General features: G+C 44.5%; 1 protein-coding gene across 2 annotated transcripts in view; it reads left to right on the forward strand.

Annotated features, from left to right (window-relative positions):
- The window catches only part of CPNE4 (copine 4), a 577,619-nt gene that overhangs the window by 108,210 nt on the left and 452,772 nt on the right, over positions 1-16,637 (forward strand). The window contains exon 1 of one of the 2 annotated variants that reach the window (XM_082719256.1): positions 337-794. The exons of the other annotated variant lie outside the window; for it this stretch is intronic. The gene's annotated coding sequence lies outside the window, so the exon portion shown is untranslated. Of the gene's footprint in view, positions 1-336; positions 795-16,637 lie in introns of those variants that run through there. 2 annotated transcript variants of the gene reach the window in all.

The following is a 16,637-nucleotide window of genomic DNA, read 5'->3' on the forward strand; positions in this document are numbered from 1 at the left end:
TACAGAAGTGGGCAATATCAGATCTTCATTTTTGGTAGCAGTTGAACATCCATTCAAGAAGTTTCCTTGAATGTGTGCAGGAAGAAGTATCGCTCGCACGCCCTCCCAGATATGACCGCTTTATTCTGAAGTGGAGATGAGGTCTAAGCATTTGGAGAACTCCGTTACGGTCCCCAGGAGCCGGGCGTGAGCGACGGAGCCCCGCGGGCAGCACGCCCCCGCATCCAGTGCCCGCGCTGGGCGGGGCCGCGGACTCGCGTTCCCGGGGCAGGGCTCGCCTCCGCCGGAACCCCCCAGGGGGCGCTCGCGCCGAGGTTTCCCAACTAGTATCTCGCCGGTTGCCGGGCGCATGGGTTTCGTCAGAAGGTGGAAACCTCTCTGAGAAGCTGCCATCTCCCCACCACCCTCGCGTCCCCGTCTCTTCCTCCCTTCCTTCCTCCCGTCTCCTCTCTGTTCCCTCTGGCTTCCTCCCCGTACCTTCCACTTACTCTCTGAGTTTACTGAGAGCTCAGCCTCCACCTCCAACATTTTCACCCTTTCCCCAGCCCCCACCTCCAAGGATGGAGTCCGGGTTTCCGGAGAGACCAAACTCCCCTCTCAGCATCTTTCCCGTCCGCTGTTGCTAAACTGGCCTGAGAGGACGAGGGGGGAGGGCGTCCGACCCCCGCCTCACACCACCACCAACTACACCACCAACCACCTCCACTCCAGAGCCGGATTCTGCATCCTCGGGGTAGGACAGACCTCGTCCCAGGCTCGATTCTCTTCCTACTCTTCGAGGTTGGTACCTCCAGGTAAGTAGATGCCAACTCTGCATTCCTGTGTTCTTTGGGGCGTTGCGATGGCAAAGTCCTTCGGGGCTGCTGCGTAGCAAGACCAACTTTTGAGATGCGCTGGTTTCGCTCAGATTTGCTTATCACTGCTGCTGCTGTTTTAAGAAGCAGCTACGAGCACAGTCTTTAATCCGAGGGAACTTTCATCCCATGCATCTCGTCTTCTGCTGTCCGCTCAACTCGCCTCGGTGGGGTGGGGCGCGCGGGGTGGGAAGCAAGCCCGCGGAGGGGACGGCAGCACACCCGCCGGGGATCCGGTCCTGCGAGCGGTGGCGGGGGGAGTGGGGCATTGCCGTCTTAGAAATCGGGGAGGGGGAGGGGAGGAGAGTCCGTGCTGAAGTTGCAGCCTCCCCCTCTGACAGTGAGAAAGCTTTGGAAAATTGTAGCGGTGGCCAGTCCTTGATCTAGCTGCTGTTGGATTTAGCCTCTCAGCTTCCTTCCTCCACCCCCCTTACAATAGGTCCCAATAGTATGTAATTGTGGCCGGGCCTCTCGGGCTTAAAACTAATCAGTAGGCTTGCAAGTCCTTTGATTCAACCAAGTCCCTCAGCGCTCCTTCTTCTGTTAAAGTAGCCATGAGGGAATGGGGCCAGGGGTGGGACTGGAGGGACCACCAAACAGCTAGCCATGCCAACTAAAGATATCAGAACCCCTTGTAGGATAAGAGAAGCCCGTGGATCGTTAGGGCAGAATCCAGGGAGACAATTTGGAGGTGATCGATGCTAAGTCTCAGTGTTGATGACTATCCAGTGGGGAGCTGGCTGAAATACTCTTAGGAAGATGCACTCTTTTCCTTTGAAAGAAGTGGGTGGTCTTTAAGGCCCCAGTTCCCATCCTGTCCTCCAGATCCCACCACACCCCCCAGGCGTCCTTGCAAGACTGACTTCCAGTCCCAGAATTTGGGAGTCTCTAGGAAGTATCACAGACTGCAGCGGTGATCCCAGGGGTTCAAGCTTAGGAAATTCGGGCTGTGGGGGTTCCCGAGGTGGAGGGAGGGAAGATGGGCAGAGAAGTGGTGGATAAGTTAGGGAGGGGTGAGTGTCCTGGGAAACTTTGTATGAGAAATAACTGGAAAGAACAACCCTTCCCCACCCCTCTCCCCCATCATACTTATTGACCCACTGATGCTATAGGATTTCAGTGTCTTTTGGGAGGAGATGCCTCATTCCTCTACATCTGTGTTCAAAACTATGCAAAACCAACCCTCATTCCCTTGTTTCCTCTTGTTGCTTTGCCAGGGATTTTTAAAGCACTGCTCTGATTGTTTTGGCTCACGTGGTTTTCGTTTTCCTAAACAGCATTTTTGAGCTGTCCAAGGTATTTAAAGTGTCCTTAAACTGATACTAAAGCCTAGTAGTCTTTGTGAAAAATCATCTTAACTTCAAATGAAATATTGTTTTCTCCTTGTTCCTTCGATTGCCCTCTTAACAACCCCTATTCTCAAAGATGCTTGTGGGGTGGGGTTTTTTTTTTTGTTTTGTTTTGTTTTGTTTTTTATTTTTTGGCTTTTCATCAAAAAAAACCTCTCTCCCCAGAAAAACCAACTTTCCTAAAGCATAGATGTTATGAATCCTTGACTATGTATTGTAGTTAGTATACACTGGTTAACCTGCTTTAGTACATCCCCCCTCCCCCCAAGAGCCAGAGACAAACAAGAATTTTACTTATTTGATGCCCTTCAAGTTTAGGAAGGTTCCACTTCTTTTTTATTACTCAGCAGATAAGACAGAGCTCAGGATGGCTATTGCTGTGATTAAATAACTTCTGATGTTTTCATTTCCCTTACTAAGCTGCCATTTCTAGGTTAAATTAATTTTATGGACTTGTCTATTTTTAAAGAGAGACTGACAGAGTTGCTCTTGCAGATCAGGGGTCTGAGCTCAGAGTAGGTCAAAGGTATTCACATGTAGGTAAGTGGATCAAAATAGAAGGGCTGGCAAATACAGAGAGGACACCTGTGTTAAGTGCATACTAACGAAGACCAGAATCTCCTCATTTATCTCTGATGGAAAGATTATGACAGCTTTACAAGAACAAACTCAAATCACATCAAAACCAGGTGATGTTCCCTGGGCATTACATAAAAGGAAGTATCAGTCCATTGCAGGAGTGGATGTTGAATCCCGGGCAGTTTTGAATGGTTGGGTGAGGAGAGCTTGCCTGTAATGGAACCAAAGGTCTATTCATGTGTTACCATGTGAAAACTCTCTTGGCCGTCAAACTTTACCTTTCCCGTGAGTGGTCAGCCTCATTTTTATCCTTCCAGACACACTCCTAGTATAATTTATTGGAAGCAGGCACAGATGGGGTCCAGCGAGTTTCCCAGCATGAGACAACCACTTCACTGGAGTTTCTAAGTATTTCTTTCAACACAGTAGCTCTGAGGTTTGTGATTGTTTTTAAATTGTACTTAAAAGACTTCCTGTTTATCTCTAGGTCTCTGGTAGCAACATGGCATTTTGCTTGAATCATTGATTTTTTTTTTTTTAGGGTAATCCTGCTTTTAGAGATTTTAATTAAAAAGTCTCTGTATTAAAGTGTTTCTTAATCTGCATGTGGATTTCTGATTAAAACATACCTCATTCCAGTTAGTAGGAAAAAAGGCGTTAATCTATTTCCAAAGAAGTTTTATGTAGTATTCCAAAAAATAGGAATATTTGATTCTTCCTATCACCAGATGATTTGAGTCCATCATGACTAAAAACCTTAAGATTTTAGTGACTATAAAAAATAACCACAGAGAAAAAAAGTGGGTCAATAGTGGAATCTTTATTCTCATCTGTGTTTGAATCTTTTGGAACCCAACTGAATGTTTTCATATGGTTTGCAGCAAGCCTTTTTAATGTACCTTGAAACATAATACTCTGGATCATTATGACCACCTTTATTCATATAAAGGATTTTTCCATTTGGAGGCAAATGTGTTGGAGGTGAACAGTTGATGTTATGTGTCATTAATGCCCACACTTTCAGGAGGATTTGAATCCAGAACGAAGAGTGAGAAGGGCACTTTGATGGCATCAACCTGACAGACTGGGAGAAAGGCTCTATACTAATAGGGAAAGTCACTTCAGGAGTTTTTGTATTTTTTAGCTAGAGATATGGCCAGAAGATCTGTATTTCATTCATTTTGAAGAAGAAAAAGGCTAAATTTGTTCTCTATGTTTGATCTTTCCATTTTTGTTTTGTTAATATTTTAAAACAAAACAAAAACCCCTTTGGATGATATGGTCACCCAAAGTCATATTGCCTTGGCAACAGTAGCCAGTAACCCAGAATCACAAAATACCCAAACAGGACATTTAAAATGCATTTAAAATAAAAATGTCACATGGTTCAAGACCCTTCTATAGTGCATCAGAACTGACCTTCCAGCCTACAATAATAGAATTCCATTTTACTCTCCCTTTCTCTGAATTAAATGTAGGTGATAAAGAACAGATTATAGAACTTTAATTCTTTTTTAGGATATCCTAAAAGTTCTATAATGGTTTTCCTTTTGAGGGAAGTATGTTATGTAAATGAGTGGGTTTGAGTTACAAATCCATTCTTTGAATAAGGTGTTTATGTGGAAGTTGGTGAAAGTCCAAAATCAAGCTCAATAATTGGATCAGGCATGGTGTGCTGCCTTTTGTATGATATTGGAAGTAGATGATAGATAGTAAGGCCTTGATTAGCACTAAATTCACTGAGTGGATGCCTGCTAACACTTGGGACTGCATAATAAAGACATCGCAGTGCCTGCATATACTTCCCATCTTTTCTGTGCTAGGAATCTCATTTATGTGGGAGCTTTCTGTTTCATCTATGAATTACTAAATATATATGATATAGTATATGTTTTCCCTACGTAGGCAAAGCCCAGAAAGTCCTTTCTCTGGCTCTTGTATTCTTTGGAAAGCCTCTTGACAACCACTAGCTTTTAGGTCAGTAAATATTGGAGGTTTGAAAGCCAGTTTTGAAAAATGAAAGTGATTGGTAAGGATGCCTTATTTGGAAAGGTTTATTCCAGTTCTCTGGTTTTAGTACACTCCTGGGTATGGGGGAGCCAACTTAGAGTTGGCCCGTGGTGGGCTCGTTTCTAAACTGTGAGCAACAAGTTTATCGCTTTGTATCTGTGACTCTCCAAACTGGAAGAGAGCTTGGGGATCATCTCTCGACTCTAGCTATTTAATCTGACAGATGTGGAAACTAAACTTCAGAGAGGTGACTTGGTCAAGATCAGGGGACTCACTCCACAACCCCCCGATGACTCCTTTCTCTGTAGAGAGACTCAAGTTCCCTGGAGATAATTACTGTGGTGGTGCCAGTCTCTGGTGCCACGGACACTGATAATTTTTACTGAGCTGAGGATAGTAGTGGGTGGCTCCTGCCTCTAATGGAGTGTTTTGGGGAGCAGCCTTGGGACTTACAACTTTGTTCTCTCTTGGAGCCAATGCAATATTTACCCAGTAGATGTGATTAAATTTGTGGAAAATCATTGTCTGCAGCCATCTCAGTTAATGTGCATGTTTTGTGAAGAATTGTTCATGCACAGTCTTAGTTTTCTATTTTAAATGTCATAATTGAATCAATAAAATAAACAAAGAGAGTTTATGAGCGGATACACTTCCAGGAACTCACAGGGGAATCTTTTATTCTGTTTTCAATTAAAGGTCCATTCAGAAAGAGCACACTCTAAAACGTTGTTTTTCCATCTTTGGCTCAAAACATAATATTTCTAACTTTGTATTTCTTATTACTTAAAAAACGAGAAACATTTCTCCTTGGAAACATCAGGGGAAAAATACAGTATTTCAGGTTAAGCCTAGAAACCGTCTCAGGTTTAAGGTGTCTTGACTAAAAGACCGTTCTTATCGAAACCTCTGCAGGACAATTCTTCGCGCTTTGAGGGAAAGGAGGAACAAAAATAAGCGAGCAGGGGTCCAAGGGGAAGGGCCCGCCCCTGATAGCTGTTGAAGCAAGGGGGAAGGGCTGGAGAAAGTTGGCTTTAGAGGAGACGGTCGCTAGAGGGCGCCGGAGCACCGGCAGAGCCCACCTCCTGGGACCATGAACCCGACTTCTAGGCTCAGCGATGGGGTTTAACTGAACCCCAAAGCTGTCCTCAGATATGAAGTATTGGTTTTCCCAGCGCCTCTTACTCTCCAGTCCAAATTGCCTCAGAGAGAAGACAAAAGATGTTGCCTTCGGAATCCGGTGGGGCGCTTGGGTTGCCCAGGAACTGGACAGTCTACCTGCTCTTCGGATTCACCGTGATGCGCTGTCCTGAGTTTGGCCACCCTCTGTTTCCCCACACTGGGGCCTCTCACCAGTGGAAGAACTCTGGATTTAGAAATATCTGGTTTGAATTTGGGGCTTACAGTTCTCATGCTGCAGACAGAATCGATTACTTCACTTGCATGAGTGTTAGCATCCGGAAAATGGGGCTGGTCGTAGTTGTGAATGTGGACTGTTTAACAGGGTCCAGTATTTTAGTGGGCAGGCAAATGTTAGCTCCTGTGTCCTTCTCTTAACAGTTCCCTCAAAACTTCATCCTTTTCTTAACACATGAACTTCTTTCTCTTCTATCCATGCCCCCAACTCCCTCAGCAGAAGGATCTCATTTATCCATCTGTTGAGTAATAATTGATCACAAAACCTGTATTGGGCACTGGGGATACACATGGCATTCATATCTTTGGAAGTGGCAGGCTTGCGGGCAGACGGGTACGTGAGAACAGATATTGAAACTCATGGAGGTTAAGTGCGAGGAGCGAGATGAGCAAGTTTTTTGTAGGTTGAGAGATCTGGGAATCATTTGCTTTGTGTCAGAGAACCTGGGGAATGGTCCCTCAAGGCCCTTATACTCAGGTGTTTTTGCTTCTCCCTGGATATCAAGGAAACTGGTCTGGGGAGGGTGATTCTGAGGCAGAGAAAGGAGCGGGGTAGGGGGAAATCTCACTCAGTGTGCACTTAGGTTTTCGTGTCTGTTTGGCCATGCTGATGGAGGCCCTCAAATCCAGTCAGCTCCTACCACCACCCTGTGGATTTTAGCTTCATCTATATAAGTGCCCATATAACTGACTTAATCCATTTAAACAGGAAAGTGACTTTTAGAGGAAACATGAAAGAAGTATAACAACACAACAAGGAACGCATCACTGAGGGGTGGGCCTGGAATAATCTAAATAAGGATTCTGTTTTTTAAAATACTGAAAGGTGTATTCAATAGAAATATCAATAAAAATGAAAAATAATAAGGGTCGTAGTAGAATGGTTAAAAGAAATGTTTTATCATTATTTTTCAAGTGATGGAAAAGCTTTTAACTTACTTGGAGACCCGGGGGGCACAGGCTGCCTGATCTGATGTCTTTGTTAGGTTTTGTACAGTTGTTTCAACAAGTAACTTAGAGACAGAAATTCCGGTGACCAAATGGAGAAGTATAGGAGTTTTGTCTGTGAGAACTTGTGGTTGTGACACCAGGGGCTGGGCACCTTGGGCTTCATGTGTTAATTTCCCCTGATTACGTAGATTGCAGAACTCCTAGAGTCTGTAGTTGGAATTCTGTGACCTGACCGATTGTCTATCGTGTTGGAGGAAAGTCCTGATAAGAGGAAAAAGGTAGAAATAGTTGGTTTGGTCGGGGAGGGGCCAGTGAATAACATTCATCACAGCTCATGGCCCGACTGAATTTTATAGGACAGGAAAGTAAAAGCTTCTTATGAAATCAGAGAATGTGAGAGCTGGACAATCCTATCAAATTAGATACACCCCTTTCCCATTCTTCAGATAAGGAAACTGAGTCCCAGCAGGGTGAACTCATTCACACAAGCTGTTTGGTGGCTGAGTTAGGGCAAGACAGAGGATTCTGTACCCTTTGTCTCTGCCCCATGCTGCACGAATCTTCCTCCCCACTTCATGGGAGCAGGACTGTCCCTGTCTTATTCACTGCTGGACCTCAAACGGCCAGGCATCCAGCCTGTGTGAACAATTTGTCTTCCTCCTTCCTCACTCTTATTTAGGAGTATGCCAGGAAATCACTAGGTTGTAATGCAATTTGGTAAAGACAAACATTTGCTGAGCTTTGTTAGGAAGTGGCTTCAGTTTGAAGGTAGACAGAACTTGTTCGAATTTTGGCTTTGCCACTCGACAGCTGTTTGGCTTTGGGAAAATTACCAAGTCTCTCTGAGCCTTATTCCTTTGTTTGTAAAAACGGGGATAAAGTAGAGGACCTGCGTCATAGGTGTGCACTAAGTGTTACTTATTTCTTAGCCTCCCACTCCTCCTCTCCATTCTTCCCAGAAAAGATTTAAAGGAGGATATAGTACCTTTTCCAAAGTGATTTTAATTTATTTGAGATAATGCACATTTATCTTGCATAAAAAATAAAATTATTCCACTGTATAAACATAAACACGTATATAATCACCAGAAATACATATTTTGTGGGTTAGATATCATTAGTCCTACATTATAAATAATTGGGCCAATGCCAAAGCAGTAGCAACAGGGGAAGACTCAAATTTAGGGTGCCCCCACCCCAATTCCAGGGCTGGGTGTTTTGTTCAAATCCCTGTTTTGTGTGATCTTTGTTTCTTCTCCATCCTTCTATAGCTGCTTCTCTCATGAAGGCTCAGATCCCCTTTTCCAAGTTATCTCATGGCCTGGCTAGACTCTAGCCCCTGCCCTGTAATGTAACCATGCATGGCTGTGCCCACTCCCCTGGCTTTTCACAAGCTTTTCTGGGAAACAGCTGTATAGTGCACTTCTTGTGATAACTCCAGAGTGCCTAGAACCTTCTGGAACATACATAACTCTCTGTCACCCTGTGTGCATGTCCACTCCCTTAGCATGTATCCTGCATGAAGCCAGGTTTGTGAGTGGCCACAGTGTACATTGAACTGACTCAAAATCAACTCTACACCCTCTCTCATTTATTAAAAATACTCTCACTGTATTTTGATTATTCTACATTGTATAATCTAAATTAATGTTTGAAGTGGTACAGATCTCTTACTGTAGACATTGTATATGTAATACAGTATATGTTGTACTTGATGAACAATTTATGGAATTTTGGGGAGGATTATTTTGACTCTGTGTGAGTTTTACTTCATTCCTTGAATCATAGCTTCTACCCAAAATGTGCTCCGTTATATTTACAAGGCTGTACTCTGTGCTGTATATAGGCAGGTAGAACTTTTAATGAAAAGCATAAATCTTTAGTCAGGCATGTGTGGGTTTGAATCCCAGCTCTGCTACAGAATCTCTTGAAGTTCAATTTCCATACATGTAAAATGAGTAATGGTAGTGCCTGTACCCTAGGTTAGCGGGGAAGCCCATCGGATTGCAGGCACGTGGAAATTACTCACATTGTCACTGGTACTGGCTGGTGACATTCCTCAAAATTCAGAGCTTACGAGTGATTACCCAAATGGTAGTGGTTTGCTATACTGTAAGGGAGTTGTGAAGACTAGGAGTGTGTTTACAAAGGTCTGATAGAAATCAGCAATAATGGGGTGCCTGAGTGACTTAAGCATCTGCCTTCCGCTCAGGTCATGATCCCAGGGTCCTGGGATCAAGCCCCACATCAGGCTCCCTGCTTCGCTGGAAGCCTGCTTCTCCCTCTCCCACTCTGCGTGCTTGTGTTCCTTCTCTTGCTATCTCTCTCTCTCTCTCTTTGTCAAATAAATAAATAAAATCTTAAAAAAAAAAAGAAATGAGCAATAAAATGTGTGCTTCCCCCAGCCACCGACAACAATTTACCTTTCTCCCCTCCCCCGTCTCTGTTCCTACCCACAGATTTTATGCCTAGCCACAAAGATGACTCAAGGGTTATGCTGGGGTTTCGCTAAGATAAAACTTCCTCTGTCCCTGCTGGTTCTAGCTTTATTTCAGATGCAAAGTATGCTTAGCGCTGGCCCCCAGATATTCAGCCAGAATGCAAAATCAATCACACTGCCCTGCAAGGCCTAGCAACAGACATTTATTACAGTTGACTCTATGTATCTTCTACCTTTGCTCAAGAAAAGATTCCAGGCAGCCAGCAGCAGACATATTAGGTACTCTCTGCTATCAAAGTCTAAAATGCTACTCGCATAAAATACTCTTTTCCGAGAGACCCAATGCATGTCTCAAAGGTGTGGTTCTCACACTTCAGGACGAAGTCAGACTCTCCTGGAAAACTTGTTACAACACAACACATCTTTTAGCCCCTGCCAGGTTCAGATTCGGTCGGTCAGGCACTGGAACCAAGTCATGTGCTGACAGTTTCCCCAGTTTGGCTGATGCTGCTGGTTTGGGGACCACCCTTTGAGAACCAAGTCTTAAATGCTCACTTCCTATAAACAAGCTGTGCATTTGCTCTCCTGTATGATACAACTGAGAACAGCATTAGTGGTAAAGAAAGGGCTCTGATATTTACAGAGCCGCTGTGACATTGGCTAGATGCCAGGCACCTCACTGGTCACCTTATGCATATTATCTTATTTAATCCTCAGAACTATCCAGTCTATCAATTCATAATTATTTATTGAGACCCTATCATGTATCATACCATGTGCTGTGCTAGGCTCAGGGGATCTGGCAGGAACACACAGACATAGCACTGACCTTCTGGATATCATGTTTCAGCAAGGAAACTTGCTTGAGCAGAAAATTATAAGGGTAATTAGTCTGATCCATAGAAAATGGAAGCCCAGAGAAGCTGAGTAACTCGGCTAAGGTTACACAGCTAATGGGAGACAGAGGAGATAAAACAAATCTGAAAACAATCTTTCTCCAAAATGTGTGCTCCTTCCACTAAATCAGGAATTCTTAGACTTTTTGGTCTTACGGCGCCTTTCCACTCTCAAAAATTATTAAAGACCCCCAAAGAGCTTTTGTTTGTTTAGATTAAATCTGTCCACATTTACTGTATTAGAAGTTAAAATGGGTCACCTTTTGGGAATTGTTGTACTAAACCACAATGCAAATAGTACCATTTTTCTTAGATTCTCAACCCTAATTTGTTTCGATGACCTTTGTAGCCAGCAAAGATGAGACATGTCTCCTCGCCTCCTAAACGTTTTGTGTGTGTGTACATGTACGTGTGTGTGTGTGTGTTTTAAATACGACAGCCTCACTGAAGCCTCAGCCTATATTTTTAGTGAAGACAGCTTCCTAAAGAAAAGACTGACCTGCTTTGGAATTGCTTTCTTACATTTTTTCATGTGTAAGTATGTATGTGTATGCACACTTACGATAAAGAAAAGCAATAGTTAAACTGTCTGTCCCAGACCAAACTGAGATATGGTGACTTTATTATTCATCGGAGGATCTCTATCCCAGCTGAGGGCATTTATGAAGATACAGTTTATGCACATTTGTGATGTGTGTTGCCTTCAGGGTTCCCCAGGGCACGTGCCTGCAAAAGGGAAGCCCAGGGAAGCAGCTGAGGGCTCACTCCTGCTGCCTCGTTACGGTGGGAGGAAGAGATGAACGATCAGACTCAAGAGCTGTGGCTTTGTGTCCTGTTGGCAGCCAAGTTGTGTTTAATTGTGGGCTAATGACCGAAATACTGCCCTTTTCCATTATTTTTATTCATTATCTAACACGAATGAGAAGTCCTAGTAGATACTTTCCTTTGGTGTGTAATGGTCCGTGGTTGTTCAAACTCTGATGCTTTGGCTGGCTCTTAATGCTTTATGGCATCGTTAAATTTTACTGAGTAAAATCAACCAAATCAGGGCTGACATAGCTCAATGTAGTTCTCAACCGATGATCAATGAATGAGTTCAAATCTCTTTATTTTCATAGAAACCAATGAACCAAGTGCGATGCAGCAACAGGGTAAGGGCGGTGACTGGGTTGTTCAAGAGCCTTGGATGAGAAGCTGGAAAGAGAGTAAATCTTCCAGCCCTTTGATTCTTTGGTCTTTTTGAAAATAAACACTTGGACCACTGGTTCAGAGACACTTTAAAAATGTTTATCCAGTTGTTTGGTGTCACGGAGGCCCATCCCACATCCAAAACAAACAAACAGAGAAATATGATGCGAGGAACTCACTTGTCATCTTCCCTCAAAGCCGAAATTTGACACGAAGCACTTCTGTGAGTTGACCAGAGGCGGCGTGGATTCCTTGACGGGGCATTTTTGTGTAAAGGGCACATTCTGCTAGGAGATTATAACTTTGTAAAGGAGTTCCCTTTCTGTAAAGCGGCAGGCAGTTGGAGGAGAGCCTGGGGCGTAATTGGGCGTACCTGCCAGTCGCATCTTCCTTTGACTCACATCAAACAGGAGTCTGTGTGATATGATCTGTGAGGGTCACCTGGGAACCCTTTCAGCCAAGTTTTTGATGCTATTTTTAAGTTGTGAGCTTTTTGCCCCAAATTCTCAAATTCAGACTCAATGGGCTCTGCTGAGCAACACTCTGTCTCAAGTGATGAACCCTGTTGGTTTTGCAGCTGGCTGGGGCCACTTTTGAAATCCGCTTTCTCTAAAGCAGACACAAACAGGGAAGGATGCAGACCCCCCAGCTCCTCAACCCACCCCCCTCCACCATGCCCAGGGAATGGGCTCAGGGAAGATCAGACCTTATTATTGACCCTTCGAGTGCCCCAAGTCTGCCCTGTCAACCAAGCTAAGCAGCCCAGCTTAGACTTGCCTCCAGCAAGAATGAATGGGAGTTATTGCCTATAGGGACAGAATGATGGGAATCTGCCTGATATCCTAGGGACATTATCTTTCCTGAACTGGGGAGAAGAGATGATACCCAATTAAGGAGGCTCAGCATTTGGTTATGTAGATGAAAACTTCCATCCCTCTTTGGTTGGATGGGCAGGAGCAGTTCTATTTATCACTCCTATTCCTTCCCTCTGCTTTATGGGTAGTTGTAATAGCTGGTTATAGGTTCATTCTCTAAACTCCTTGTTCTGTGATTTTTCCTTTATATATACTTCTTAGCTTCTACGAATCTAAGGGAGGTTTGCGATTAAATATGATCGGATTAGGGCAAACTTAAGATCTGCAGCCCAAAAAGGTCATTGTCAAATGAGATTCACTAAGGGCAGGTGTCAGCAAAGTATAGCCTGTGGGCCAAATCTAGCAGGCAGACTTTTTTTTTTTTCTGTAAATAAAGTTTTATTGGAACACAGTCACACCTGTTATTGCTGATAGTTATGTGCATACTACAGTGTCAGAACCGGGTAGTTGTGACACACCCTGTGGCCCACACAGTCTGCTGTCTGGCTCTTTGTAGTAAAGTTTGCCAGTTCCTGTGCTTGGGATATATTGCTATTTGGTCATCTCTAGATGGGAAACATGCATAAACTTAAAAACATCCAAGGGAGGAGTATTCTGAAATTTGGGCCATAGACCAAATATCTAAATGATAGAATTTTGTTGCTATGCGTTGCAAAGATCTTGTACACAGTAGGTGTTTGCTGGATGAATGATTGTGAGTTTCTAGATGAATGGTTTATGGTCTGTATTCCATTTCCCCATTTATAAAACCAAAGTGTCTGATTTGATCTCTAAGGGTCCTTCTTGCAGGAGTATTTTACATATGAGAGAGAGAGGAGGCAAGACACCCTCGGCACCTTGCACCCCAGTCTGCCAAAGTGACAGCCACAGCCTCTTGAATCACCATCGGTCATACTCACTTAGCATCAGCTGGAATTATTACGCAGGGTCAAAAGGCATGACGGTCCCCTGTCACAGTGTTATCGGGTGTCCTATGTGGAGAGAGGCATGGGGATTTAACAGTTGAGAGCATCAAAATCATGCCAAAGGCTTTTTCTGAGTCGGATTATGGAGATGGGTTTAAAGAACATGTTTATTGTTCACGCTCAGCAGCTCTTGGTATAATCTTGGGCACATACCAGATGTGCCTGATGTCCCTCTGCTCATGCACCAAACTCAGGGGGAAATCTCATACAAGTGGGTGGAAAGCTATTGATTGCCTAGTTGGTGGGGGCGGGGGGGATGGAGGAGGGACAGGTGATGGTAATCTCCTGGCTCTTACCGGTCCTTCGGCCCTGGGGGGAGGGAAATAAGAGTTGCATCACCTGGGAGAAGGGGGGTCATGCTCTGTGGTGTGATCTGGGTAGCCATCTCCTGCTTCAAAGCATAATTGTGTCCCTCTCAGGCACCGGAGTTCTCACTGTCCTCTTTCCCGAGGAAATAGCCAGGGTTTCCATGTGCTATGGAAAATCCACAGATTTGGCCGAGGAGTTATTTATTAATTCATTCATTTGGAAGGGTGACATGCTGCCTTTGCTGAGAGGCAGGAAGAGTCTCAGCTTCCATATCCACATCCCAGGCTGCACCTGAGTTTCCTTTCAGGCACCCCAGCATCCAGAGCCCTGGGCACAGATGGAGCAGCCCTGCCTGCCTTCCCTCATGGTAAGTGCCTTACTCACGGGCAGGTCCGACCGCTGAGAGCAAGCAGCATCCTGAGCAGCCCTTGAGGAGAGGAAAGCCCGCTCACAAGCTCTCGGCTTTGACCTGCAGGACCCAGACTGCTTCCTGTTCAGAAGGAGGAGGGGAGGAGGGCCGGACAGGGCTGACACTAGCACCCCGTGATTTGTGCCCCGTTCTGACTCTGGTACACCGAAGCTCCATGGGTGAGGGTATGTTGCATGGAAAGACTGCCCAGTTCTTCTGGCTGAGGAACAGAATTTGTTCCTTCTTAGGATGTTAGTTTCCAAGAGCTCCTAATTCTTAGAACTTCGGAGAGCCAGGAGTCTCAGGACTGGATGCAGAGTGACTGTTTTTTGGTCTGCTGATGTATGGCTAATGTCGCAGTTCAGTAATGGCAAGGCTGGGTCAGGCGAGAGCATTGAGGCACATTTTCGTGAGCCCCGAGTTTCATACTGGTTGACTCATTCTGTTTTTAAAGTAAGGACACAGGAGCACCTGGGTGTCTCAGTTGGTTAAGTGTCTGCCTTCAGGTCCTGGAGTCCTGGGATGGAGCCCAGAGTCGGGCTCCCTGCTCTGTGGGGAGCCTGCTTCTCCGTCTGACCCTCCCCCATCTCATGCTCTCTCTCTCTCAAAAATATAAATACAATCTTTAAAAAATAAAGTGGACAGTCACATGCATATGATTGTAAACATTCCTTATTCCTTTGTATGTGTGTCTTCATAGGTCCCAGTTACTGTATATTTACCTTCATTCATCAGATTTATTTTTCAGATGTATGGCTACAGACTGATGCAATACCATGTCTTTTACTTTGAAACAAATTCATTTAAATCTTTCGTCTAAAACAAGAGCTATCTGAGTATTTCTGCTACTCGCTACCTAGGGCTTCGATTTCATGCGCTATCAAGGCAAAGTCTTAGAGTTAGAAGTTCCTTTGGGTTAGAGATGGCACTGTTCCAGCAGCTTGGAAACAAAGATGCTAATATTCAGCTTCACAAAATTGGACATAATTTAAAACTTTAACATACTTCTCCACTTGCCTTATGTGTAAATGTTGATCCTGGCACGAAGAACCTCAGAGCTTTTCCTATTTTCTTGTTTCACATCTCGTTAGGAACGTGCAAAAGGAAAGGTAATAAAGGACAATCTTTTCAAGATAAAACATGATTCATAAAGGTGACAGCCATGCCATATGTGAGCAGTGATTAACAGCTGCAGAGTCTGCTAACGGCTTTTTAAAAATAAAGTGATAAAGCAGATTTTCCCATTATTTCGTGTTTCGGTGCTTGCTCAAGTGCGTCGCCCTGATTTTTCTCGTCTTCATTTTATTGTGTAGCAATCGAATCACCCTTCATGTCCCTGCAGTGCTATGTTAGGGCTTAGTGAGATATTTCACATACATCCCTGGTTATTCTTCCAGTGATATTTTAAGTTTCGAGATGATGTGGTATATTACAACTATAACCTCTTTTAAAACCACTTGTTTTATTTCTGTAGAATGCATTTGGGTGGACAGGAGGGAAAGCGTTTCAAGGCTTGCTCATTTGGAATTGGTTTACTTTAATTTAGAGTTGTGATGGCAGTGGGCATGGGCTTAATGAGGTGTCACGAGTTTAAATGGCCTTCCCCTGCCATCGCCGGCAGATGCAGGCTGCAGGGCTGGTAGGTACGGACAGGCACAGAGACTGTTCACTTCGGAGATGTGGGGTAGAAGGGGAAGAAGGCACTTATGTTAAAATTCACTTGTCGTTTTAGTGAAATAGGTTGATTCTAGGAAATGCATTTTCATGAAATTCAGTTGAGTTTGGGAAGGTAACAGGGTGTGATTTTCCTGATTGATGAGCCCCCAGCAACTTGCCTTATACAGGGTGGTAGTTTTAGTTTTTGTGGGTCACTGTTCCCTTGGAGAACCTACTAAAAGCCATGGACATTCTCACCTGAAGAGCAAACACATCTTTTTGTACCCAAGTCTGCTTCTAATTTCAGGGGTTTATGGATGTAGATTTTCTTCTTTTCCCATCAATCACCCCTTCATTGTCTCCTCAGTGGATGTGTTTTTCATGGCAAATTTCTTTTTAGAAAAGTATGTACAGTAACACTTATAACGATGTGGCATTTCTGTTAGAGGGAAAGGGAAACACTAGAGCTGGAGACTTTTTGGGGAGCCCGGAGCTGCCTGGGATCTTTTTTTGGGGTCACCACAAAGAGCTGTGCCTTTGTCAAGAGTTAGACTCCAGCCTTCCTGTGTTGTCCAGGGCACAGTCCAGATTGAGTGTGTGGGTCTTCAGGGGTGGATGGAGGAGGCGCAAAGGCAGCGCCTCGGGGGGTTGGCAGTGAGGGGGGCATGGCTGGGTGCCAAGGAGAGGCATTCCCCTGCCCCTATCCCATGGAGCCTCTGAGCCCTGATTCCCTGATGGGCTGC

The sequence above is a fragment of the Mustela nivalis genome (assembly GCF_964662115.1).
Source record: "Mustela nivalis genome assembly, chromosome: 1".
Classification (NCBI taxonomy): Eukaryota; Metazoa; Chordata; class Mammalia; order Carnivora; family Mustelidae; genus Mustela; species Mustela nivalis.